Source organism: Mauremys mutica, chromosome 6, assembly GCF_020497125.1.
Source record: "Mauremys mutica isolate MM-2020 ecotype Southern chromosome 6, ASM2049712v1, whole genome shotgun sequence".
Taxonomy (NCBI): Eukaryota; Metazoa; Chordata; order Testudines; family Geoemydidae; genus Mauremys; species Mauremys mutica.
The window spans coordinates 56,095,765-56,121,343 of NC_059077.1; the positions used below are offsets into that span (position 1 = coordinate 56,095,765).

General features: G+C 39.2%; 1 long non-coding RNA gene across 1 annotated transcript in view; it reads left to right on the top strand.

Annotated features, from left to right (window-relative positions):
* Positions 1–25,579, top strand: part of LOC123372801 — a 46,377-nt gene that overhangs the window by 13,778 nt on the left and 7,020 nt on the right. The window contains exon 4 of the long non-coding RNA XR_006580458.1: positions 16,898–17,045. This is a non-coding gene — a long non-coding RNA (uncharacterized LOC123372801). The remainder of the gene's footprint in view (positions 1–16,897; positions 17,046–25,579) is intronic.

A 25,579-nucleotide genomic window follows, 5' to 3' on the forward strand; every position in this document is an offset into this window, starting at 1 on the left:
TTTGCTGTGATACATTTGATGCCACGTTATATTTTACATTTTCACATATGCAGTATTACCTTTTACTAGGAAGAATCATTGTGACTGCAGTGTCAGCTGAGGCACTCTGAACTATCCCCTAAGAGAAAGAAGACGTAGTATAATTTTTTTTTTCTTTTTTTAAATTGCAAATCAGAATTTCAGTGTCAGAGTGGTTGGTTGATCGGGGACAATTTTCTTGACAATTTTCAGCTAGATGATACATTTTTTAAAAACTCTAAGAATAAACATGATAGTTTATTCAGCTGAAAACTTTTAAATTCTTCCCCTCCTAGTACTAATATAACATTTTTATGATTAAAATAGTTTTGAATACCATATGTTTGATTTTTCTCTATGGAATACTATATATACATCTATTTATGTGTGTCTGTGTACAAAAGTTTGTAACTATAGATTTTATATATAAAATAGTATTCATACTATGTTTATATTACCATTATTTTTATATATTTTTATATATATTTTATATATAATATAAAAATGGTTCCAATACATGGTCTAATTTTAAACTGTGATTTTCATAGGCACAGTACTCCACCTGTGTGAAATCCCATTGACTTCACTGGGACTCTGCACAGGCAAAGAAGTCCATTCACATAGATTACAATGCAAGATCAGGGCCTCAATGGCAAATAATGTACAGTACGTCTTAGTTTTTTGCACACACACAAACTTAAGCATACATGAATATCTAAAGCAAAAGAGTAGCAATTGCTGCTCTGTTGATTTTATATTACTTTGAAAATTCTGGATTTTTAAATATGTTTAGAAAATATATCATAGCGGATTATATATTTTATGGGTTAATGGATATTTGGAAGTAGCTTCTTCGAAAATATAGAATATTTTGTAGGCACAGAAGCATATTATAAACACAACAGATGGGGTGGTCCAATTACTGTAGATTCTGTAAATCTTGACCTTTCACACTTAATCTCTCTCTCAAAAAAAAAAAAAAAAAAAGACAATAAATCCCGTCTCATAAATCAGATGGGGTGGAGAGAAAGATGTGATTTACTTATCAGACTGAAATCTGAAGCATGTATAGGCATAGAAGATCTGTGCTAGGCATGCTGGTTTATATAAGCAGAAAGAAAAGGTGGCTGGGTAGATTTTATGTTCATATTGGATTTTTCTAATGGAATATGGTACATATGGACATCATTTCTATATGTACAAACCTTCAGAATTAACAATTACAGGAAACATAATTATATCCTTAGCTATAGATAACTTTCCAAGGCAACATTATTAGTTCTTTTTTTATCAAAGGTTTTACAAAATCCTCCTACTGCCCTAAAAGGTATGTACATGTATTGAGAGTCTCCTTATATCTGATTAGATATTTTTCATATGACTCTCATATAAATGTTATCTAATGCTTATTTTTTTTCTTTAAAAGCAATATTACCTACATTTGTCTCAGTCCCATATGGTAATAAGAAATCCATGTAGTCAAACAGTGAAAGTAAATGTCTTTTTCTTCTCTTTATGAGGGGATACAACAGTAGGCGATGAAGTATTTAAGCCATTTCAAAGTCATGTAAACTATCCCAAATATGCACTGGGAGGAAGAGACTGCAATTCATTATTTTCTGCAATGAAATGACATGCAAGAGAACATTTTAAAGAATCCAGTGACTTCATTTTCATTGTACATTGAATATCAGTGGTTCCATACCATGAATGTTTTGTCTATTTAATATATAATGAACTTTTTGGTAAACAATGGATTTATTTTTTTTCAGTCAAAAGGCAAACAGTTTTATGGGAATCTGTCTTTGGGCTGTCTTTTTCTGATAATAAACTATAGTGCATTACTGGCATTTTTGATGGGGTTTTTTTGTTTTTGTTTTTGTTTTTGTTTTTACCAGAATAGCTCTTTAAAAATAGCTTTTGGGTTAAGTTTAGAGGCGAGAGCAAGAAGGGTGATGTCGTGGTGCGCGTCTGCTTAGACCACCAGACCAGGAGAATGAGGTAGATGGGGCTTTCTTCGGACAGCTACCAGAAGTTTCCAGATCACAGGACCTGGTTGTCAGGGAGGACTTCAATCTCTCTGACATCTGCTGGGAGAGCAATACAGCAGTGCACAGACAATCCAGGAAGTTTTTGGAGAGTTTTGGGGACAACTTCCTGGTACAAGTGTTGGAGGAACCAGTTAGGGGCCGTGCTCCTCTTGACCTGCTGCTCACAAACAGGAAAGAATTGGTAGGGGAAGTAGAAGTGGGTGGCAACCTGGGCAGCAGTGACCATGAGATGGTCGAGTTCAGGATCCTGACAAAAGGAAGAAAGGAGAGCAGCAGATCCTGGACTTCAGAAAAGCAGACTGTGACTTCCTCGGGGAACTAATGGGCAGGATCCCCTGGGAGGCTAATATGAGGGGAAAAGGAGTCCAGGAGAGCTGGCTGTATTTTAAGAAGCCTTATTGAGGACATAGGAAAAAACCTTCCCAATGTGCAGAAAGAATAGCAAATATAGCAGGTGACCAGCTTAGCTTAACAGAAAAATCTTTGGTGAGTTTAAACTCAAAAAGGAAGCTTACAAGAAGTGGAAACTTGGACAGATGACTAGGAATGAGTATAAAAATGTTGCTCGAGCATGCAGGGGTGTAATCAGGAAAGTCAAAGCTCAATTGGAGTTGCAGCTAGCAAGGGATGTGAAGGGTAACAAGAAGGGTTTCTACAGGTATGTTAGCAACAAGAAAAAAATCAGGGAAAGTGTGGGACCCTTATTGAATGGGGGAGGCAACCCAGTGACAGATGATGTGGAAAAAACTGAAGTACTCAATGCCTTTTTTGCCTTGGTCTTCACAGACAAGGTCAGCTCGCAGACTGCTGCTCTGGGCAGCAGTATGGGGAGGAGATGAGGAGCCCTCAGTGGTGAAATAACAGGTTAAGGGCTATTTAGAAAAGCTGGACAAGCACAAGACCATGGGCCCATATCTAATGCATCCAAGGGTGCTGAGGGAGTTGGTGGATGTGATTGCAGAGCCATTGGCCATTATCTCTGAAAACTCGTGGCAATCAGGGGAGATCCCGGATGATTGGGAAAAGGCAAATATAATGCCCATCTTTAAAAAAGGGAAGAAGGAGAATCTGGGGAACTACAGACCAGTCAGCCTCACCTCAGTCTCTGGAAAAATCATGGAGAAAGTCCTCAAGGAATCCATTTTGAAGCACTTGGAAAAGAGGAAGGTGATCAGGGACAGTCAACATGGATTCACCAAGGGCAAGTCATGTATGACCAACCTAATTGCCTTCTATGATGAGATAACTGGCTCTGTAGATATGGGGAAAGGGGTGGATGTAATATACCTTGATATATATATATATATATATATATATATACCTTTATATATATATATATATATATATATATATATAACTTTATATATATATATATATATATATATATATATATATATATATATATATATTAATATACCTTGATATATATATATATATATATCAAGGTATATTACGTCCACCCCTTTCCCCATATCTACAGAGCCAGTTATCTATCTATCTATCTATCTATCTATCTGTCTATCTATCTATCTATCTATCTATCTATCTATCTATCTTAATATAGCTTTTGATACAGTTTCCCACAGTATTCTTGCCAGCAAATTTAAAAAGGTATGGATTAGATGAATGAACTATAAGGTGGATAGAAAGCTGGCTAGATCGTCAGACTCAATGGGTAGTGAGCAACGGCTTGATGTCTAGTTAGCAGCCATTATCAAGCGGAGTGCCCCAGAGATCTGTCCTGGGCCGGTTTTGTTCAACATCTTCATTAATGATCTGGATGATGGGATGGATTGCACCCTCAGCAAGTTTGTGGATGACACTACTCTGAGGAGAGAGGCAGATACACTGGAGGGTAGGGATAGGGTCCAGAGTGACCTTAAACAAATTGGAGGATTGAGTCAAAAGAAATCTGATGAGGTTCAACAAGGACAAGTGCAGAGTCCTGCACTTAGGACAGAAGAATCCCATTCACTGTTACAGGCTGGGGACTGACTGGCTAAGCGGCAGTTCTGCAGAAAAGGAACTGGGGATTACAGTGAATGAGAAGCTGGATATGAGTCAACGGTGTGCTCTTGTTGTCAAGAAGGCTAATGGCATATTGGGCTGCATTAGTGGAAGCATTGCCAGCAGATCGAGGGAAGCGATTATTCCCCTCTATTCAGCACTGGTGAGGCCATATCTGGAGTATTGCATCCAGTTTTGGGCCCCCCGCTACAGAAAGGATGTGGACAAATTGGCGAGAGTCCAGCAGAGGGCAATGGAAATGATTAGGGGGCTAGGCACATGACTTATGAGGAGAGGCTGAGGGAACTGGGGTTATTTAGTTTGCAGAAGAGAAGAATGAGAGGGGATTTGATAGCAGCCTTCAACTACCTGAAGTGGGGTTCCAAAGAGGATGGAGCTCAGTTGTTCTCAGTGGTGGCAGATGACAGAACAATGAACAATGGTCTCAAGTTGCAGTGCGGGAGATCTTGGTTTGATAGGAGGAAAAGCTATTTCACTAAGAGGGTAGTGAAGCCTGGGAGTGGGTTACCTAGGGAGGTAGTGGAATCTCCATCCTCAGAAGTTTTTAAGGCCTGGCATGACAAAGCCCTGGCTGAGATGATATAGTTGAGGTTGGTCCTGCTTTGAGCAGGAGGTTGGACTAGATGACCTCCTGAGGTCTCTCCCAACCGTAATCTCCTATGGGTCTATGATTCTAAACTCCCCTTGGAAGTTAGAATTGTTGTTATAATTCCTGCTAAATGGACAGTTAAAGTAGTTCGTCGGGGAAAATATTTTTTACTACAGGATTATTTATGTAAAGACAGATTGTGCCACTCTTACTCAGATGGAGTAGTATTTGAGGTCCAGTGCAGCAAGATACTTAAGCACATGAATATTTCCACTGACTTTAGTGGGATTATACATGTGTTTAAAATTATGCCCATGCTTAAGTACCTTGATGATTTGGGTCCTAAACTACTACTCCATTTACAACCAGGCCTATATGCACTGGGAATGGACTACACCATTTCCAAGATCAGTACAAACTTCATTTGAAGTGAGACCTACACAAAATAGTGGAGCTATAAAAGAATTAGAAACCAATACAATATACTGGAGACAAAACCATTTATACAGTTGTCTCCCAGTGTATATTATAGCATGGCAAATGTAATATCTTGCTGTTGCCAGATAATCTATCAACTTGGAATATTTTTTTTTCTTTTTAAAGCAGTGTTGCTTATCATAGCACAGTACAAGATTCTTTCTTTTTTGCCTGGTCTATCCATGATGTTTTGCCATTCAGTAGCAATGCTGACACACACAGGAAATGACAAATAGCATTAGTGTAATAAAAGAGTTAAATCAAGACCAAAGCACAGATGTATTTCTAGTTGTTTTGGAAGCACTGACCTCAGCACCTTCACAGGATTTTATGAAAGTTTTAAAATATTTGGCTGTGCTCCCTTATATAAAAAAGCTGACTTGTCATCAAATGGGTTTGAGATGCCTTTATCAAGAGCTAGCTTCATGCCTTTTTGTGAAAGAGGAATTTTTTAGGCCCTCATCCATGTGAGCTGAGAGGTTATGGGGTGTCAGGAGTCATGGCCCAGACTAAGCCTGAGATGCAAAAATGTGCAAAAAATGATAAATGGCTAGAGTGCCAGAAAGCAAAAACCAGGTTGCAGTAATGGACAATCTTTTAAACAGCCCTTCTGTCCTCAACCTCAAGGTTAGCATGTATACAGACCTGCTTATGGGAAATGGCCACTACCTGCAAACATTTCAATACTAAGTTTAAATTATAAAGAGGAGTTTGAAGAATTATGTTCAGATTCTAACACAAGAATCTTCATCCTCTGCTAATGATGTAATGGCTTTTGTTTACTTCATCTATTAATATGATTTTAAATGCATACTAGATGCCTCGTGTACTGGTAAAAAGCTCCAGTGCCTGCCCACAATCTAAAGTCCTGACCCTACATTCAGCACTCTGTGGGTGGGCCCCTGCATGCATGTAAGGCCCGTTGTAGGATCAGGGCCTAAGTACCACATTTGAATGTATCAGTGCATACACCATCCAAATGAAGCATAAACCAAAAGAGAGTGTCATTTTTTTTTCTCGGAGTGAATTATAATTCACTAAGATTTGTTAATGCTTAAGAGGAACTGATATTTTCTTGTTATTGTTTACAGAAGTGGTCCTTTCCATATGGGATCATGGTCAGCCCCAAAAGAATCAGATAGCTGGAACTACAGTGTCAGTTCTATTGCATGATTTACATTCTCTACGGCTGTTTATGTCAATGGAGCAGAGTGAAGTGGATACCGTGTTTTTTTCACATCAAGCACTAAAAATAGATAAATAACCAGACAACACGCCACACTAGGACCATTTTCAGTCCAAAAGCAACTATGCAGAGTACTGTTCAATTAGGCTCTGTAGTTACTTTTAATGAGGGCTGTTATGGAATAATTGGAAACATATGTTACCCTCGAAGTGTCTAGAGAAGTAGTGTTCTTTTTCCACTGATTAAGACTGATACTCCCGGAATACTATTTATGTGAGACTGAGTACAACCTTGATTTCTGTCTCAAATTAGTTGTTCTTAAGGGACTATCCTGTAATATACGTTTGACCCAATACCTTTTTCCTTTACTATGTAATTTCAGTATGTTTGGTTTTGCCTGATTAGTAGTTGCCCTCTTTCACCAGCTATAGCCTGGATTCATTGGTAACTTCTCCTTAAAAGTTTGAAATCTCCCAGTGTCAGGAATATTAATGTGCCAACAGTGTCATATCTATTTCAGCTCATACATATGCAATGTCTTTGTTTTCAAAGATTTATGTGAGACTTTGCTGAAGTGAGGTATTCTACCATTTTAGATAATAGCATGCCAAAGTGATGTTATCTGGCACATTCAGCACTCACTCAAGCAAACAGGAAGGAGCATCCATTCCTTCATATCTTGAACACATAGAAACCGTTATTTATCCTTATTTGATGAGGAAATCTTTCAGGGGGAAATGGTGTATTTTTAGAAGAAGATTATGGTCATCCTGTGGATTATCTTTTAATTAAGAATGGATGATTTGTGCCCACTCTGCTGTAGCAAATGTCTTGCTGCTAATGAAGTTTAAACAGACTTACTTTATTTAATTGCAGCTAATCACTAGGGTAAAATGTGGAATTGTCTTTGATCCGCATGTAGAGTGGTAATCCTTGTGGCAGATAGCATCTCTTATTCCCTCAAATTCTTTTCAGTTTCTCCAGGAGGTCTCAGCTTAACTAAGGGTTAATTGATATAGCTGGACTGATGTGATTGATGTATTTTTTCAGAGAAGCCATCCTGCTTTTCCATGGACTACTCTCTCTTTCCCTCTCTCTCTGCAGTCACCTTCGGACCGTGTAGTGTAGTAGATGCCTGCTTGTTTGACATAAGGGACCTGAGGGGGCCAAGGTCCTGCTGGATCAGTGAGAGAAAGAACAGAAACTGCTAGAGGGAGAGCAGAGGTTAGGAGAGGGCAGCAGAGACCAATGTAAAGCAGAAGAGGGCACTAGTAAACTGACCTATTTCAACCACAACTGATACATTCTGAGCTGGTTATCAGTTGAGAGCAGAAAAAAGTAGATTTTTATTTGGGGCAATAATGCACTTTTTCCATGTTTGGCAAATGAATAACACCAATGATTTTTTAAATTTAAAAAAAATTGTCTCACTACCAATCACATTGCAGAATCCTTTACTTCTGGCTCTTCAAAATCTAGCAAATAAAATCTGACGAAATAAAAAGCTGTTAGAAGAATTGGACACCAGATTCAAAGCTGAGTGACTTCAGATAATCTTTTACCTCAAGATTGCATTTTGTACTCACATGCCCTACTTTAATAACTTGTCTTGCTTTCTAGATTTACAAGTTACTGCGTCCACTGAACAGTGCAGGATGGGCTATCCTACCTGTTAACTGTTTGCCTCAGAGTTCTAAACTTTTTTTCCAGTTTGCTAAAACCAAAATAAGACCTCACCCTTCAAATACCAAAATAAGACCTCACCCTTCAAATACTTACACACAAGTAACTTAAGTGCGATTGCTTTTGTGCATAAAGTTATTCAGGTGTGTAAAGTTACCAGGATGGATACGTGTTTGCCAGACTGCAACCCAAGTTTCTTTCTCTATTGCACATTTCACAACAATTCTGGTTTCATGGGCATTACTTTTATTTTTTTTAATGTGTTTTGTTTCCCCTTTTCTGCACTGGATTGTATGCTTACATGTCCATTGTCTGAAAGTACTCAATGTTAATTTAAACATTATGGTAAAAGAACATAATTTACTCTGTTTTTTCAATGTTTTTTGTTTGTTTTTGGTTGTTTTTTCTAAGACCAACTTAAAATTGAAGCATTTATATATCAGCCAATTCGGAACTATTAATAACTCTAATTAACTCAGTGAAAAACTTGTTTGCTTTTATTGACAGGAACTATTAACTCACATTCTGCAGTAGAGGCACAAGAAATAAAATATCTTTTTGTATAAAATTTAAATAATTAAAATAGAATAGTTTGTGGTTAGGTTCCACAATAATGTGTTAAACATCTGCAGTTTTGTGTCTCTGTCGGGATGCATAGCTGTGCTGAAGTCACATCCTGATAACATCTGCACATTAGTAATAGCTTTTGCTTTATTCTTTATGGTCTGCTGATGAGAGATTCTTCAACCTTCTCTCAGTAATCAGAACCCCAGTTTAAAATTTTGCTTGAGACAGCCTTAAGGTGGCTTGATTTACATTTACCAAACATCATAATATATGAAAATACTTTAGTTTAATGTTTTAATCCTGGTGCTTTTTTTGGTTCTTTTTTCTTTCATGTGACACTTGTATGTTTTTCCAATGCATATGAACCTCAAAATACATGTTCCATGAAACATATTTTGTTCCAAATTGTTTCAACCCCATGGTTGAGATAAAACCCCTTCTTTAAAAAAAGTTTTCAGCAAGAAATAGCACCTCTATTCCTGCTTGCTTGGCAACAACAGCTGCAGTCACATGAAAAGGCTAGCTTGTTAAACATCATGTAACACCGAATGTAGTGAATATTTTAAAGGTCAGGTATTGACAGCCTCTGAGCTGCTTATGTTTCCCTAATGACCCCAATTACATCCAAGCTGAGTAAGTAGTCAATAAACAATGGCATTAACATATGTAGAAAAAGTGTTTATTTTACATTTCCAAGACAATTGACAATCTCCTGGTTGTCATACAAATGCAGAAGCTAGATCATAGGGGCCCTTTGATAAATGAGAAGAACAAGAGAATGGTTGTGGGTCTTAGAGACCTCAGGCCTGTCTGAGAAACTTCAGGTTGGCCATCTCACACTGGAACCCACAAAGTGGATTTATCACTGTGATTATGCTTAAGTAAAGAATCTAAAAGAAAGGGATAAATGTAAAAGATTAGTTATACCACCCTTCTGCAATTCTCTGTAGAATCCGTTGTATATTTAGCAGGAATATATAAAGACCCTTATGGAACCAATCAAGCCTTACATTCAAAAGAAGCTACCATTTATTTATATGTTTTACAAGTTCTCAGTAATCTAGGGTAAATAAATCTTCCTTCTTACTTTTAACATTTTCTCTCACTGTATGAATAAACTTTCTAACCCTGTTTGGAATAGTATAGTAACTTTGCAATCCATTATTTGAAGCATGCATAGAACTGTCAAATAATAAATTAGGCACTCAGAGGCCCCATGCTGTACAATATGGAGACAGGAAAAAAGAGATTTATCAAAAGAAATTGTAAAATATTAACAAATGGGACAAAAGGTTTCAGATTCATTCAATTTCCTTTCCAAGCTGCAGGCCACAGCTTTAGTGTAGGTGCATTAGCCTGCCAGCTGCCTCACATTGCAACAATTATCACTGGCTGTTGAAGGAGCAGCTTGACTCCTCTCCCAGCTAGTAAGTAGAAATGGTCGGATAGTAGCCAGCCAGGGAGGTGAATGTAAACCAGATACGGATACAAATCAGAACAATCTGGCAAATAGACCAAAAAATGGAGCCTTTTATGAAGATTATTTTATGGTGTATTGTTACCAGGGGATTGTGGAGGGGTCAGTTAATTTATTAATATTACTGTGTGTGATGGTAGAATCTGCAGGCCCCAACGGAGATCAGGGTGCAAGTGTGCTACGCACTGTATGATACCTAATAGGAGACAATCTCTACTCTAAAGAGTTTACAGTGTAAATAAAGTATGGGAGAAAGAGAGCATTATTATCCCCATTTTACAGACAGATAACTGAGATTAAGAGAGAGTAAGGCCCCAGTCCAGTGCATGTGCCTAACTATAATGGGACTAGTCTAGTGCTTAAAGTTTAACTAGATTCGTAAGTGCTTTTCTGGGTAAGGCCTTAATTCTCAGTCTAACCACAAAACCATCCTTCCTCCTTTTAGCTTTTAATCTGATGATGTTCAATACAGATATGCTGTCTTCAAAGACTTGGTGGCCTTTGGCTCACATAAACCCCCCAGAGTTCAATGGCATATATGAAGCTTTTCTGAATTTATCAGATGTAAATAGTTTTCGAGGTAGGGCGAAAAAGTTAATATTTCACATTAAAAACCCACCTGCACTCTGCAGAAAGAGAGAGAGAGAACATATTAATTCTCATCCACTTATAGTGTATAGAAGAGCTTGGCTGAGGGTTGAGTATTTTCTCATTTTGTTCATTTTTTTTCCGACGGGTGGAGAAGTGGGATAACTTGATTTAATGATGCTTTGTCAACACAGATTTATTTGAAGACAATCATGAAGTGTTTCGAGATATGAAAAGTGTTTCAACATGGTTCATTGAGCAGAAAAAAGACCAGTGCCATTCCCAATCCCATTAAACAAAATGTAGTATTCAATGATTGCTGCTTAGTGGTCAAGAATACCATCTCTTGTTAGAATTTCATGGGGGTGAATGAGTTACTGGACTGGAACGTTTTCATACTCAACTGAATTTGATCAAGAAGTTCTCAATCTTTGTAAAGTGATTACAGAGAGTGCCAAAAGGCCTACTTATCTGTGCAAACAACGTAAGCTAAGAAGCTTCTGTCCCACAATGAGGAACCCGATTGTTGTTAGCAGTAGCTTACTGATTTGTTTGGTTTTGGTAAATTGAAAGGTTTGATTTGTATTTGGGACTTGTAGAATGACAGAAAGTTCTATGGATGCTACATTGGGACGAGAAGAAGCTACATCTCTCAATGGGCTAGTCAGTGGGATGTTAGCATGCAGCAAGGGTATGAATCTACAGCTCACCAGCTTGCCACTCAGTAAGGTCCCATGTGGACACTGCACCAGTGCAGCAAAAGTTCTGTAGAGCACTTTGATGTGCTCCTCTTTCAAACAGCAGTATGTCAAAACACCCTATGGAAATTTGTGTGCTGTAGAAGGCTCCATGGAAGCTAGTATTCTATGGATCCAACCCTTGTCTTGCCACTCAGACTAATTCAGTGTGAAGACAAGACCAACATCTGACATTTATGATTATTATGAGATTGCTGAAGAGATGGAGTGAAGTGAATACACTAGAGTGAAGGTTAAGATTGTAGTTGTAATTTTTCTATTCTGAAAACCATATGCAGTCATAGAATGTAAGGCCAGAAGGGACACCTGAGCATCTAGGCTGACCTCCTACATATCACAGACCACCACCACCCAGAACCTGCACACTAAAGCCAGCAACTGAAATTAGACCATGGTATTACAGCCCTCAGGAATGTAGACTATTATGTGCTACAGACAGCGAATAGGAAGGACTGAGATACACCAATGCCCAAAGCCCCTGCAATGGCAAGAAATTGATTAAATGAAGTATACCAAGATGATCTTGGCAAGTTAATTGCACTCCATGCTGCAGAGTATGGCAACCCTCACCCCTAAAGTAACTGCCAATGTGACCTGGAGAAAAATTCCTTCACAACCCCATGTATGGTGATCAGTTAGACCCTGAACTCGTGAGCAAGACCCAACCAGCCAAGCATGTGAAAAGAAAGATTGCTCAGTGCTATCTCAGTATCCCATTTCCAGCTGTAGCCATCTCTGATCCTTCAGAAGAAGGAGATAAAACACTTACACACAAGAGAATACTTTTTTGGGGAGTAAAGGGGAGAATCTCTTCCTGATCCCTGCAGGTAAGTGAAAGCCCTTAAGCATGAGATTTTAGGAACATCTGCCATGAACCAGAAGGGACCCTCAGAGAAGCTAAGACCTGCCTCTCATAATCAAAAGTAACCTCATCAGAATATCCCACTCATATATTTGTGCAGCTCTCTCTTAAAACTAATTAAGTTGTTTTTTTCCCACAGCTCCTAGTGGAAGACTGTTCCAGAACCTCACTCTTCCAATGGTTAGAAGCCTTCTAATTTCAAGGCTGAATTTGCTCATGTCCAGTTTATACCCATTTGTTCTTGTGCCTTTAGTTTAAAAAGCCCATCAATCTCCCTGGTGTTTAACCCCCCGATATATTTATAAAGAGTAATCCCCTCTCAGCCTCCATATTGCTAGTCTGAACAAGTCAAGCTCCTTGTGTGATTCTGCATAATATCCAGATTCAAAACCTACTTTTAACAGTGAAGAGGTTGCCATCTCTGAAATAGCTATAAAGGCCATTCAACTAGTAATCTTTTTTCCCTGTGTTTTATTATATAATTCATAGTTGTGAATTATTTGTTTTAAGGATTGCTGCAGCAAAGAATAACAAAGTGTGTCATTTTCAAAATCACTTGTACCTACAAGGATAGCAACTGTCTTTCCTCTGAGTTCAATGAACCTCCCTCATTTTGCTGATAGCACTCCATATCTCTGTTGTCGTTATTACTGTTATTTTGCAGTACTCTGGAGCAAATGGCACCCTTTTTGGCAAGTATATTATATATTATAAAATCCAGAAGAAGAAATTCCTGCCCCAAAGAACTTACAGTCTAAAGGCAAGAATAGTTACAGTATAGCTAATAAACAAGGAAAAGTATGTGGATATCAGCATAAATGGGCTTCAGGGCATTATCCGACAGGTCAGTTGTTTAAATTGACCTGAAGAAGAGGGAGGGAGGATGCTTACCAAATACTGCTTCGGGTGATGTTCCAGGCATAGGTGCCAGCACAAAAGAAGACTGGAATGCCTGGTCAATAAGGGACCCTGACGGATCATCAGCACTGCTGACCAGGCTGTTAAAAGTCTGGTCGGTGGTGCAGTGTAGCGGGGCTAAGGCAGGCTCCCTGTGGCTCCTGAAAGCAGCCGGCATGTCTCTGAGGCCCCTAGGCCCAGGGGCAGCCAGGGAGGCTTCGCGCACAGTCTCCACCCCAGGAACTGCAACTAATGGGAGCTGTGGAGGTGGTGCATGCGAATGGAGCTCCTTGGTCGCCCGTATGCCTAGGGTCCACAGGGACATGCCAGCCGCTTCCGGAAGCCACTTCAGGTAAGCGTCACCTGGAGCCTGCACCTCGCACTGCCTCCTGCACACCAATCCCCTGTCCCAGCCCTGAACCATCTCCCAGAGCCCGCACCCCACACCTCCTCCCACACCCCAACACCTGCCTCAGCCCTGAGCCCCCTCCTGCACCCAAACTCCCTCCCAGAGCCTGCATCCCGCACCCCATCCTGCACTCCAAACCCCTTGGCCTCAGCCCTGAGGCCCCTCAAATCCTCCAACCCCCTCATATTCAGCCCCACCCCACAGCCCACATCCCCTCCCGCACCCCAATCCCCTGTCCCAGCCCGGTGAAAATGAGCGAGGGTGGGAGAGAGTGAGCGACAGAGGGGGGATGGAGTGAGTGGGGGTGGGACCAGGGTTTTTGCTGCCCCAAGCGGCGGGGGAAAAATAAGCCGCAATCGCGATTGGCAGCAGCTCCGCGGTGCTGCTTCATTCTTCGGCAGCAATTTGGCAGCAGGTCCTTCCCTCCAAGAGGGACTGAGGGACCCACCACCGAAGAGCCGGATGTGCCGCCCCTTTCCATTGTCTGCCCCAAGCACCTGCTTGCTGCGCTGGTGCCTGGAGCCGGCCCTGGGTGGGGCCTCAGAGAAGGGACAGGGCAGGGGGCAGGGCAAGGGTGCAATCAGAAAGTTGGCAGCCCTAGCTGTATCCCATATTATAAGATATCTGAGCCTTTGTATTACAAGTCTCTGTAACTGTAAATCACTAGACAAGAGAGAAACATTAACTAGTATGAAATGTTGATCTCCAACCAAAGGTGTTTCTGTCCTGCCCAACAGGGAAGACCCATCAACACTAGATGAACTATTGTGGAACATTAAACAGGACAAAAAAAAATTGTTGATTGCTGTCCCCAGCCCCCACTTCCCCATGAGTCATGCAAGCGAATTCCTCCCATCGGCTGAGTTTGAAGCTCAGAATGCAAGGGGGAAGGGAATAAAAAAACCCTAACAAGAAGGAACTGTACCTCAATGCTGCTTGCAAGCTGAAGGGCAAGGTTTTCTAGACATGAGCAAGAGAACCCTGGGGCATAGCCTGGACTGGCTCTAACAGACATATAGAGCTTGCTTATTATAAAAACTTCTATTACCTTTTGAAACTTAAGATTGTAACTTATGTGTTTGTATATGTTCACCTGCCTTAACCTTGTAAATAACGCTCATTTCCTTTTCCTATTTAATAAATCTTCAGATAGTTTATTATAGGATTGGCTACAAGCATTGTCTTTGTGTGAGATCTAAAGTGCAATTGACCTGGGGTGAGAGACTGGTCCTTTGGGATGGGAAGTAACCTGAATATTGCTGTGATTCATGGTGTAAGGGACCATTTATCACAAAGGTAGGCTTACCTAGGCGGCAAGACAGATTGAAGTACCCAAGGGAACTGTGTGTGACTCCATGTTAAGGCTGTTATAGTGCCTGAGGAGTTTACACTTGACAATTGGTTGGTGAAATCTAAGTATAGAACTCACAACCAATTTGGGGTTCGTGCCCTGCTTCTTAACAATCTGCCCTGAGGTTGGTACTCAGGCTTTTGAGCCACTGCAGCACAGCTTGATAGATAGCACTGACTCCTTCAGAGATCCTCCTTTAAGATTTTTCCCTATTTCCCAACTTGCTGCCCAATGCACTACCACTGCCTGTCAGTGACACTATTTCATTATGCTATCCCCTCACCTAGCTTCTCTCCTGGCTCAGTTATAATTGGAAGGGTATGACTGGCTGTCAGAGGGTTAACAAACTGTCACTCAAACTTTCTTTAAAGGAACAGTGCTTCTCCTAGTCTTCAAACCCTCAACATGTCCATTTCCATTAAAATAATTTTAAACCTATAGTGTTCTAAGGGTTTAATTTTTTCCAGACGTTACTCATGTGTGTAGTTGGAATAATTGTTTGAATTTTTACTGTCACATAGAGGTTCTCTAATGCTTTCAGTTTTCTACGGCATTATTTTCAATTTAATCCCTATTAGAATCTATTTTAAAAGGCATTGTATGGAGCTCAGAGTAATGGTTCCATTTTACATCTGTGAACATGACTCTGGTGTTCCTTGTGTGCAGCTGCAATTTGTGAAAGTGTAGTAGGGGGTGGCAGATTTAGCCATCACGTTGCCCATATGGCTGCCACAGGAGCACCGGGGTATGAAGGTCATGAACAAAGTCACGCTCTGCCGTGCCTTTGTTTGTAAAACTCCTTTGACTTAGAATACATGACTATCCAACTGCCGAGGTGCTGCAGCCCAGGTTGTCAGTGAAATACCAGTTTCATTAAGGCTTTTGAACCCTATCATGTTACACTTCAGAAGTAGTGACCAGCTTATTTAAAACAAAGAAGCTTTGACCTTTCTCCCCTTTTGAAACCAAAAACAGATGAAGCTAAAGTGACTCATTTCCGGCTTTAAACAAGCTCTAAGAAACATTTTTCCAAGTACAGTTTGTGGGCTTTTTCTTCTTTCTTTTTTTTTTCTTTTCCATTCTTCTTTTGCATAAATATCTCATTCCCTTTTTGTCAAGGTCAACATATTTATTACTTGTATTCATGGTGTGGTTCTTTTTTTCTTTCTAGCTTTCTTTTTTTCTTTTCTTTTTTATCTGCGTTGTTTATAACCATGACCCTTGATCCTCCAAGTCTTAAAACAGCTTTGCTTTCAGCAGCTAAATCTGACAAGGTCAGCATTTTTCTGTTTATTCTTAGAATAGTATTTACCCTCTGGGGTTTTTAAAAGCAATTCTGTAAAACATCACTTGGAAAAAGTTTGCAGCATTCACAGACACACAAGCTCGGTGCCCAACAAATACCAACTTTTAACTCTACTGTGGAACTCAGGACAAAGTCAATATTTTTTTCTTCCGAGAAAAAGATGTCTGAACAATATAACAACCTTTCCAAGAAAAGCTAACGTATTTCAGTCCAAACACTTTGTCAACCTAATAGTAGTTAGTATAATCTATTTCAGCTGTGTCAAATTCACTTATAATGATACAGGCCATACTATAGGATCAATTAGTTCCTAGAATATCTTTATTGTTGTGTGTACAGCTGTGGTGTTATTTTTTCTTCAAAAAGATGTGTATTGCAATGATGTTCAATCAAAATGGAAAACAATCCTGCAATCCTTAGAGTGTGCAAATGATTTCTTCCCAGATAGAACCAGTGACACAAAAGCAGAGTGTCACACATATTCTCTAAGTGATATTAAAGTTCCACAAACCATTTAAACAACTTGGACCATCTCATGGGATCTGCAGAAGAAGGTAATCCCAAAAGTGCAGATCTCCCCTGGGTATATGACACTGACACTTCTGTGACAGCATTTATTTCCTCCCTTACCTCCTCTTTGTCTTGCTCAGATATGCCTCCCCTGGAACACCAAGGAGATGGAGCTCTGCTAAATTCAGGGGAGACAAGTGAGGATGGAATGAAGTGGACCAGGAGAGCTGCCACTTTTTGAAGCATTGTCCCCCTGTAGAACCTGAGGATTTCCATGCATAAATCAAGGTAGGAGATAATACAGCTTTGCAGCTGTAATATCTCTCTGGGTCTCCTCCCTGGTATTACTAAACCACGGCAGCGGGGCTGAGCCAAAAGTAGTACAGCTACTGTGCAGCAGCACCTGTCTCTTCAAAATGGTTCCTATATCCATTCCGAAAGTGTCTCCCCAAAATCTGTGGAGCTAAGTAGGATGTGGCCCCCAAAATCCATGGCCTCTCCATCCCTCCCTCCAGAGGGAATGGTTTCAGGAAAATTCTTCAAGGTGAACCTTATGGAGTTTTACTCCACCTCTTCACCTTTGTTTCAGGTTTCCCCATGGGAGGATGATCTGACCCATTGTTAGGGCTGAAATGTTCTGAGTACAGTATGCTCATCCATCCTTTATTGGCCATTTGTGCTTGCTGCTATGATATGATAGGATATGAGATCAGTAACCGGTGTGAATTTCTGCCCTGAATTTTTTGATGCTTGCTCTCAGCCTAGAGGTGAATTCTTCTGGAAAGTTTGGTAAGATTCGCTTTGGTTGATTTTTGACTTATCCAAGCATGAAACAAAATTTTTTTTTATATATTTTAAGACACTTTTTCAGATGCTCTTTTTTATAACTTGTATAAGTCCAAGTCTGTCTTGTTTAAGAAGTGATTGCTTTCCAAGAAGAGTGCCTGCTTTGCTACATTTCAAAAAAAGTATTAGCGGGGGAGAGGGGGCAGGGGAGGGGGAATGGAGCTGTAAACAAGTTAAAACAGCATAGTGAGTATTGAGAATGCACCATTTTCCTGACTCAATCTCAGCCCAAACAGAGCTTGTATGTAACTGATGCAGAGAAGTGAGAGGGCTGTGTGTCAGGAACTCCTGACTGCTGTGATAGCTCAGCAAATCACTTCACCTCTCTGCCTCAGCTTCCACACCTGCGAGATTGGTATTACCTGCAGTACGGTAGTACTGTAACAAATAGCTAGTTATTATTCAAAGTGCTATAAAAGTGCATTTTGTTGCTATTATTATCATTAGTAATAGTGTTTCAGGGCAGGCCTCCACTATAAACTTGCATTTGCACAACTGCACCAATGCAGTTGCATCACTGTAGCGCTTCTGGTTAAGACACTCTAAGCTGATGGAGGAGACCTCTCCCGCCAGCCTAATAACTCTATCTCCAGGAGAGGCAGTAGCTATGTCAGAAAGAAGTTTTCCTACTGGTCTACATGAGGGGGGAGGGGTTAAGGTCAGTATAACAATGTTGCTCAGGGGGTGTGGATTTTTCACACCTCTGAGCTACATAGTTACACCAAAGTAAGTGTGTAGCATAGATCCAACTTAAGTATCCATCCACACAGTTGGCTGACAATTCTATTGTAATCAGTGATCATGCAGTCAAAGAAATGCACATGGAGGAAATTCACTTCTCTGCAGAGGGCCAGCACAAGGCCTGTGACTCAGTTAAGTCCTATTTATATACTTTTTAAGGACATAAGTGGTGCCTTCTGCAAAGGCCTGAATTTCATCCCTAGTGGGCCAGAGTTTGAGAGATGTCCACACACCTAACTGGCTAGATATGTGTAGAAATAGCCAAGGTGCACACGCCAACAGGGTTTGAATGTACAAATTAAGTTTGCAATATGGGATATGGGCAAAATCTGGTGCAATATGTTCATTTGTGCAATCATTTATCTCATACACCTGAAGGACTTGAACTGAATTAAGACGCAGGCTGTGCTGCATTTATTTCAGTCTGCAATTACACACTACTTTTAAAGGAGGTTGAAAGAAACAACAACAAAAATCTTATTAGTACAATGTTATGGTTTAGATTTAACAAGGACAAAAGTCAAAAAATTCAAAGTTATGTTTCTCACAGCACCCATAATTTGGTTTCATTGAGCATACTTGCACAGAACATTTATTTAGTCAGAAAAGTTATCACAACACACAGCAATAGAAAATATATATACACCAGAGGGCTGAGTTACATTTGCTGTGGGAACCATAACTCTGATTTTGCTAACTTCTATGCATGTAAAAATCTCATGTGTAGTATTGCATTAACATGATTTCACTCACTACCTCCTCGTGACATTTCTCGGAATGAATATATTCTGTTGCTTTAACATTTTATATAAAAGCATGGTCTAGACATGTACATGTACTAGTGGAATTAAATCATCAATAATCACTATCTAAAATGAATTACATTGCAAAAGCACAAGCTAATGATTTATCTTTTCTTCATGGGACTGATCTCTATCAGATTGATTTATGTAGCAGCCAATCATGTTTCAGTAAACTGCAGCATGCACATGCATCTTTAAGTGATGATAAGCTGTGACTGTCCATTTATTTGTACACTAAGATGGAAAAAAAGCCAGCCTAACAAAAATAACCCACCACACCAACCTAAGTACCATGCTACTCCAAAATACTTTGAGAAGCTCATGAATGTCATACCTTCTAGGTTAAATACGTGGAAAAATTAATCTAGCCAAATGAAAACATAAGCAAAAATATATACTGGGAGGCAGTGTTCCAATTTTTTCTTTATTTTTATGACACAACCTTATTTTCCCTTGCATGTTTACATTATTTGCTTTGATAGAAGGCACTTTTTTGTACATTTACATTATTTGCTTTGATAGTAGATGCTTTTGTTGGTTGCTGGAGTGATTGACAGCTTCCTGCTTTTCTGTTTAATTGCCTTTTCTGCTGTGCAAGATTCTATGTTTAGAAGACAGTTTCATAAATAAATCCTGGGTGTGCATGCTTGTGCGCGCACAATCGAGAATTGTAGAGGTTTAGTTTCTTTAAGTTGATTCACTTACCATTCAGATACAACTGTCGCCATACTTATGTGTATTTTATTCCACTGTATGGTGTGTTGTATTCTGTATATTTTCTCAGCCTCTCTTCTGCTCACGGTATTGAGGCGCAACATGGTACTTGTTTGGATTAAGACACTCTGTAGTGCCTCTTTCATTTCAAAGGCAGCATTGGAGAGACTGGAGACTTGTGGGTTTTTTACAGAGAAGAGTATGTTCAGAGTTCATCATTTGTTTTTGTTTATAAAAAGTAAGCAAAACATACACAGAGAAGAGAGAAAATGATGTCTCAGTTACAATCACTTGTAGTCTTTGTTTTGTGTGATTTATCCTTTGGACTTGTTCATAAATGTTTTAAATATTTTCTTCTCAATCCTAATTAGACAAATTGTTTTATCTCTTGCATCAAACTAGAGGATCTGCTTTTTTTTTTTTTTTTTTTTACTGGCAAAGGAATTTTATTTTATTGATTTACAAGGGATTGGAAACAGCACAAATAGTGTTTATAGCATGGTTGATTGCAGCTTGAATTTGAAAAGAGTTGCTGCAAACAACCAACTTGAGAACCTAATGCTTTGGTGACATCCTTACATCAAAGATAATCTGGCATAAAAATGAATTTAGTTTTTATTTTCTTGCCTGGAACTATGGCTGTGTGTTCAGGGGGTAGCTTATTTTAGTAGTAGATTTATTGTGCTTTGATAAGATAAACCTAAAAAGTTTTAGGGAGTTTCTGACACAATAGGCTTATGTTTGTGACACTGACATGTGAAATATAATTTTTGCACTATAAATTGGGGCTCCACAGTCTATACTAGTTGATGGCAAGATGGAAGTCATAGAGTGGTGTTTTCATATTAGCAGGGTATGAAGAAAACATTTGTGATCTGAGACTTACGGGCTGAGAATTCTTTAGGTGCTTAAGGCTTCCAGAAGATGTTTTCTTTTCACAATTTAGATTCTTTATCATTACTATTCAGCAGGATAGGTAGAAGCAGACTGTTTCTCTTTAAAATGTCAATATAATCTGTTGAAATTCTTCTTCTTTTTTTTATTTTTTCAAGGGAGAAGGTAAGTATAGCAGGATAGGAGACTGCCACATAAAAATATCCTTCATCCAATCACATTAGCAAGATCTGAAAGAGACTTAGACAGTTTTCACTTAAAATCTGGTTGCATTGGGGGGAAAAATACACACGCTGGGTGATGACAGTAGCACAGAGGATAAGATTGCATGCTGGTTAGTTACATAGCGCTGCATACTAGAGCCCTGTGCTGGACTTTTTTTTCCCCACCCGCTCCTGCATTTTCTTGCATTTTTATCCCGCTCCCACCCATAAAAATCTTAGATTCCACAAATTCTGCAAGAAAGAGATTGTCCCTTTGTTAATATATTCTATATATATATAGAAACAGAATTCAGACACAATTTTACCACTAAAAGAATAAAAGAAATCTTGCTTAAATCATGTAAAAAAATACTTTAACACCTGTTATAAGAGACATCACATTTCTTTCTATCCCTCACTTAAATTTAAATATTTAAACCTAAATAAAAACTTGCTTTCCACTGCTCAATTTCTATTTATGACAAACTGATAAGAGATTTAGTATTTCCCCGCAAATTACCATAGTTTATTTTTTCTGCCCATCCAAGCCCATGTGCAACAAAGTACATTTTACCCACTCCCGCTATTATGGCAGTGAAACCTGCGGGACCCCAGTCCCACTCCATGGCTCTACTTCATACTATATTTCTACTGTACTTGTTTTACCTCACTATGAAAGTACATTGATAAAGTAAAGAGAGGACGGAGAGGAATCTGGAGTAAATAGGCAAAAGAACCTGAGAAAAGGAAAAAATACAGCACGACAGGCCCTGTGGCCTTTTCTCCAACATTTTAGTGTATTCCTTTTGATATGCATGCATAAATATCAGATCATATTCATAGCAGATTTTGCAACATGAATTGAAAATGATCTATTTCTTTTTTATTATTCAAAATAATTTAATAGATTCCAAGATAGATTTGTAGCCTGAAAAGCAGCACATACCAATTAATCCTCACTTTGTTATAACAGATCAGAATGTATGAAAGATGCTGTCAGGTTTTGGGTGTTTTTCTACCCCTCTTCCCCAAACACTTTGCATACTGTAGAGACAAATGTCACATGAAGTGGAAGCCAGAGGTGTTAGCAGAGTACAAACAGGATGCAGTATAGGCCCCTGAATCACATTAGAAAAGAGCCAATTCACAGATGCCTATTGGATATTGAAACAAAAAAACATAATCCCAATTTTTTGCTTTGGATATATGCTGTGGAATGAAAGCATTGCTTGCAATACAGGCAAGATTATCTATGCAAACTGTGCATTACCACCACAGACAGTTTCTGCCATAAGATCAGTTGGTCTTCTACCTTTCAGTCTATATGGGTTTTTTGGACCACCTGATCCAAAGCCTACTGATGTCAGTTGAAGCATTCCCACTGATGTCACTGGGCTTTGGATCTGAAAAGAGGGGGTTTTGCCCCCAGTGGAATAAAAAGAAGGGTTTTCACATGTCGTTTCAATTTACCTCAAAGAGAAAAATATTTCACTTCATTAACACCATATATTTTAGCTTCCTTTTCCAATAACTGCTGTGTGTTCCAAGCCCCTTTCCTATGGAGTGTAGGAGAAATGTTCCCATTTGATCGCCTGCACTAAGGATGAGTAAAGAAATGATGAAATATTACTTTTCATAATAATGTGCAGAGGATTTGGATTTTCAAAGCTATTCATGTAATTTTTTTCCTCCCCCAGTGCTCATGTGGGTAATTTGCTCATGATAGAGTTAAATTAAAAAGTAGCCCATCCGAATGGGATAAAAGACGGGCAAAACTCGGGAAACTATAAACTAAACAGAAGTGACAGTTATAGTCCCCTTTTACATAAAAAATTGTAAACTATTTCCTGTTGTGTCCCATTTTTCAGTTGGAATGTATTACAAGGAACACAGCCAGATTAGGGAGCTAAACTACTTTTTTTCTTTTTCTTTTCTTTTTTTTTTTAATGCTACATAAATATTATGATGAGCATGGAGTTTTACCAATGATGAATTTGGTCTATTAGCATCTCAGTTAAATAACTGAGCTAAGTTAATTCAACAATATAGTTTAATATGCATACACTACATGAGCAACAAAGAATCCTGTGGCACCTTATAGACTAACAGACGTTTTGCAGCATGAGCTTTCGTGGGTGAATACCCACTTCTTCAGATGCAAGTGCACCCACGAAAGCTCATGCTGCAAAATGTCTGTTAGTCTATAAGGTGCCACAGGATTCTTTGTTGCTTTTACAGATCCAGACTAACACGGCTACCCCTCTGATACCATACACTACATGGGTAATGTCATTGGAAAGGAGAAAATAATTAACCTTAGAAACCATTAATGGCCATACTCCTTTAGCTGAATCCTTTTGTAGGTAGAATACAAAAACAAGAGGCTAGTTCACATTATTTATTTTTGCTCCACATACAAAATTCTGATGCTGATAAGTCTGATGCTGGTGTAAATTGGGAGTAAATGCAATCATTGTTGTCTCATCAATGACAAGCCAATATTAGGTTCATATCTGGCCCCTTTACCATAGTATCTCAATGCCTCTCAATCTTCAGTGTATTTATTCTCACACCACCCTTTGTGAGGTAAGAAAGTGCTATTACCCCCATTTTACAGATGGGGAACTGAGGTACAGAGACTGAGGCCATGTCTACACTACAGGTGCTACAGCATCACAATTTAGTGCTGTAGTTATGCCACTGTAGCACCATAGTGTAGACACTTTCTGCAGTGACAAAAAGGTTATTTCCATCACTGCAGGTAAGCCACCTCCCTGAGTAGCATTCTTCCATCCACTTAGCTGATTCTATACCGAAGGTTAGGTCAGCATAGCTACAGTGCTCATAGGCTGTGAATTTTTCACACCTTGGAGCAACAGAGCTACATGTAGACCACCTACTTGTTTGAGCCCCAGTACCCCTTAATCACAAATTAAGCACTGGGTAGTGCTGTGCTACAAACACCATGTTTGGTTGGTTGTTTTTTAATGGAAAAGTTTGAAACTTTTGAAAAATAAGTCTTCGAGCAAGATTTTTTTAAAGCTTTCCTGCATTTGCAAGAGATCTATAATTTTTATTTACTACATTTCAGAAAACCATATTATTGTCATATCTTCTGTGCTTGAAAAGTTAGTGTTGTCAATTAAATAAAGCAGTTAAGTGAAATTCACAAAACAGTTAAATGTGATTATGGCTCTCTTTAAAAGAATAAACATGTCAAGTGTCAAAAACATTGTAAGTCTGCTGTACTTCAATTTGAGTCAAAATAGACTGCTTAACATTTGTTCCTCTTCAGTGAATATCTGAAAAGAGAAAATGATACACCTGTTAAATTAACACATTTATTGTGCACCAAGGCTGTTCATTTGTACAGTAAATAAGTTAAAAACTTGAATCTCATGTAATCCACTATTCAGCCTGACTGACTGTAGAACCTCCCTAATCAAATACATCTACATGATATTGTAAGCTACATTACAGTACATTATTAGCTTGTAAAATGAAATTGCTGCAGCATTATGTATTGTACATTTGAAGCAGTAACAAATTTACCAGTGATAGATGCTCTAATGGATATGTTGTATAGAATAAATATAAATTCTGAATAGCAATTGGAAAGCATTAACATTTTTGTATATGAGTTTAGGCATTTATGAGGCTGAGCTGGTGAGCAGCAGAAACAGAAGAGGTCATCTTGCTAACTGCCACCTCATTCTGGATTGTCCAGGGCAAAAGAATGATGACCTTTCCTTGCAATAGGACTCTTATGTGTAACATAAGGGGACTTGTGACTGTTACAGAAGTTCTTTGTGTATAGCTGTCATTCCACTCTCTATTAGAAATTGCTCTGTACTTTGCAGCCTGCAGGTAACATGCAGAAGTTGCACACCAATATTTTTCTATGGCCTTGCACACTCATTTTCCCACCACTGAACCCTCTTTCCCATTTTTCTCCTGAGTTGCTGGATGCCATCTTTACTTTTTCCTGTGCTGTCCTCAGAACAGTTGATTTGTAACAATCAAAACCACTTAAGAGGACAAATCAAAAGTGAAGTTAACAAGATGGTGTCCCTAGCCTCTGTTTGCCAGAAGCTGGGAATGGGTGACAGGGAATGGATCACTTGATGACTAACTGTTCTTTTCATTCCCTCTGGGGCACTTGGCATTGGCCACTGTCGGAAGACAGGGTATTGGGCTAGATGGACCTTTGGTCTGACCCAGTGTGGTCGCTCTTATGTTCTAAGTAGCAACTAAAGCAGGCAGCAGCTAAAGAGAAGTGTTGTATACACATTTTTTTGGTCATTTGCTGTCATTTGCTTTTCCTCTCCTGCAGCTGGTACACCTGCACAGACCTTTAGAACACTGCAGGGAACACCTTGTGCCAGGAAAAACAGCCAGGACAACAGGATCTGGACTCAAATGCAGGACAACAGCAACTCAGATAGCCATAGGTTGGGTATCTAAAATGGGCAATTGCAGCTTGGTAAAAAAATTGGGTTGAAGGCATATGTTGTGAAAGAGAGAGGAAAAGACGGCCTGGAGGCATGACTTTTGGCAAAGGATGGTTGGCTGGATGGGAGAATGTTGTAAATTGTTGGTTTGTGATGTGGAGACATTATGA